The 2,775-nt window shown below is 44.1% G+C and overlaps 1 protein-coding gene across 4 annotated transcripts in view; it reads left to right on the top strand.

The window, feature by feature from the left end:
* The first annotated feature begins 838 nt into the window (after positions 1-838).
* NLRC4 (NLR family CARD domain containing 4) overlaps positions 839-2,775 on the top strand; it is a 48,629-nt gene continuing 46,692 nt past the window's right edge. For 3 of the 4 annotated variants that reach the window (XR_003547963.1, XM_027768418.1, XM_006168808.3), the window contains exon 1: positions 839-1,137. The gene's annotated coding sequence lies outside the window, so the exon portion shown is untranslated. The remainder of the gene's footprint in view (positions 1,138-2,775) is intronic. The other variant, XM_006168806.3, reaches the window with a different exon arrangement.

The raw sequence follows: 2,775 nt of genomic DNA on the forward strand, positions 1-2,775 counted from the left end.
CACCGTGCTTCTGTGCTTGCTCCTCTCTGACTGCAAAGTTTGTTCTTGGCATTTTGGGGTCTGGTTTAATCTGTTCTTGAGACCTCAACATAAAATGTCACCTTTTGAGGCCAACAGGTGGCATAGCGGTTAAAGCACTGGACTCCCACATGGTCAACTGCAGTTTGAATCCCAGATCTGGTGGTTTGAAATGCATGCCAGGCGCATCTGTATGCGTGCCCAAAATTCTGAGAAGGGAATGAAAGAGAAGGGACTGTGAAATGGCTGTCCTGCCCCCCCGGGGGCATGATTTCTTGCTTTCTGTCTCTGTCTCTCTGACTGGGACTGTCTCTGGCTGGGACTCGAACCTAAACTACTGTTGGCCATATGGGATCTGGCTCCAGATGCACAATGCTGAGCCACTGTGCCACAAAACCACCCTCTAGGCTTTCCCTTTTTACCCTGTATTACTTCATTGGTTACTGTAGTTAGTAGTTAGTGTTTACCATTAGAAAATACAGCGAACTCAGTCAGGTAGTGGCATGGTGGTTAAGGCAGTTGGATCGGATCGCACATGGCCAACTGTGCAGCTCAAGTCCTGGACCCAGTGGCTTGAAAAACACATTTGGCATATGCATGTGAGTGTCCAAAATCTCCAGAGGAGAATGGGGGAGAAGAGACTGAGGCATGGCCATCCCCACTGGTGGGGGGTTATTTCTCATTTTCTCTTTCTCTGTGTGTCTCTCTCCAGTGACTGCACACTCCCAACAGCAAAAACTAAGCAAAACCAAAACTTCTTTTCTTGAATATTTTTGATTGTTTCAAAAAAAAGAAGTTACACAACACAAAAAAGTCCTTGGTAATCTGTGCAATCACAGGGGAGAGTATGCAAGAATAGCATTTTCAAGAGAAGCACAAAGAGCTTCTCCATTTCTGAGTTGAGTATAAACTGGCTTCCTGTTGTCAGTGACCACAAATACTGAACCTGTGAGTGACAGGGTGAGCCCCTGGCTCTTCACATTCAGGAAGATGTCCCTGTGCACCCACAATGGAGAGGAATGATACTGGTGATCTGCTGCTCTGTGCTAAGTGTTCCCAGAACTTGGAGACTGAGTGTGCACATCTGCTGGAAGTCTTCTGGGATTCAAGGCACAGGAGGTAAGCATGGCCTTGGTGGCAGAAGCAATATGCTTTAACTGACCAAACTGGCTCATTTTACCTTTCTCTCTCTCTCTGTCTCTCAGTCATTAAAATATCTATTGAATGGAGCCAAGCAGGTAGTATGGTGGTTGAGGCACTGAACTCGCACATGGCCAACCGTGGTTTAAGTCCTAGACCTGGCCACTTGCTTTCTCACTTTTCTTCTCTCTCTCTGTTTCTCTCTAGTGAGCGCATGTGCTGTACAGCAAATTAAAATAAATAAATAAATAAAAATAAGGTTTAAAATACTTGCATTTTATTTTTAAATAACTTACTACCAGGGTGCCTGTGCATGCCAGAAAGAGAGAAAAAGGGAAAGGGAAAATGAGAAATCACCCCCCCCCCCAGCAGGGGATGATCACTCTGAAATCCTTTCTCCTCCATTCTCTTCTCTGGATTTTGGGGACACATGCACATATGACTGGTGTGTGTGGTTTTTGTTTTTTGTGTTTTTTCTTGAGAGGTTTTTGCTATAGGGCATGTGCACTCACCAGAAAGACAGAGACAGACAAAGAGACAGAAAGTGAGAAGTCACCCTCCAAGGGTAATAATGGCCACGCCGCAATCCTTTCTCCTCCATCCTCCTCTTGGGATCTTGGGCATGCACGCACATGCGCCCAGCGTGAGTTTAGGCCATTGGGTCCAAGACTCAAACCGCGGTTGACATAGCCATTATGCCAACTGCTGGTCCCTACCTGGTGTGTTTTTCAAACTGCTAGGTCTGGTACATGAACTTTTAGCCAGGAGGATCCAGCTGCCTTAACTACCATGCCACTGGCTGGTGCCTTTTTGTTTTATTTTAAACTACAAAATAAATACATCAACAGTAATAGGATTTATATGCTGTGAATAAACAGGAAACAAAAGATTATTCAGGTTTATTTCAGGCTCTTGCATTTTTAAGTTTCAGGTTCCACTTCTTCCTTGGCTATTTCTCCCTACATTTATCTCTTTCTGAACTGGTGACACTTATGTCCAAACCACTCTTACTATCTTTAAGAAAAACAAAGAATCAAACAGACAAACAAACAAGAAATGGACTGCTTAGCATTTTCCCTTTGCTCATTTATTTATTTATTCATTTTAATTTGATCGGAGAGAGGCAGAGAGAGAGAGAGAGAGGGAGAGAAAGTGAAAGCGCTAGCCACCTTGTGTCTGGGACTTAAAACTCAGTGGGCCATGCAGGAGTCCAGTGCCCTTAATTACCATGCCACCTGCTGACCTCGCATTTCCCCTTTTTGTACACCTTCCTCTCACAGAGCTGGGAGGTCTCAATCTATAGGAACTCATTGTGAAATAGAAAACAAAGGAAAAGAAAATGTACTTTAAAAAGAGTCATTTGCAGGACTAGCAGGTAGCAGGGACTCCCACAATTCGAGTCCCAAATCTAGAGGCTTACTTTGTCACTTTCTCTTTCTCTCTCTGTCTCTTGTCAAATTAGAAAATAATAACAACAAATGGAATTAAATAAGTAGATAATTTTTTTTTTGGAGAGGTTTTTGCTATAGGGTGCGTGTGCTCATCAGACAGACAGAGAGAGACATAGAGACAGAAAGCGAGAAATCACCCCCCAGGGGGGATGGTCACGCCGCAATC

The sequence above is a fragment of the Tupaia chinensis genome, unplaced genomic scaffold (assembly GCF_000334495.1).
Source record: "Tupaia chinensis unplaced genomic scaffold, TupChi_1.0 Scaffold146177_1, whole genome shotgun sequence".
In the NCBI taxonomy this organism is placed as follows: Eukaryota; Metazoa; Chordata; class Mammalia; order Scandentia; family Tupaiidae; genus Tupaia; species Tupaia belangeri.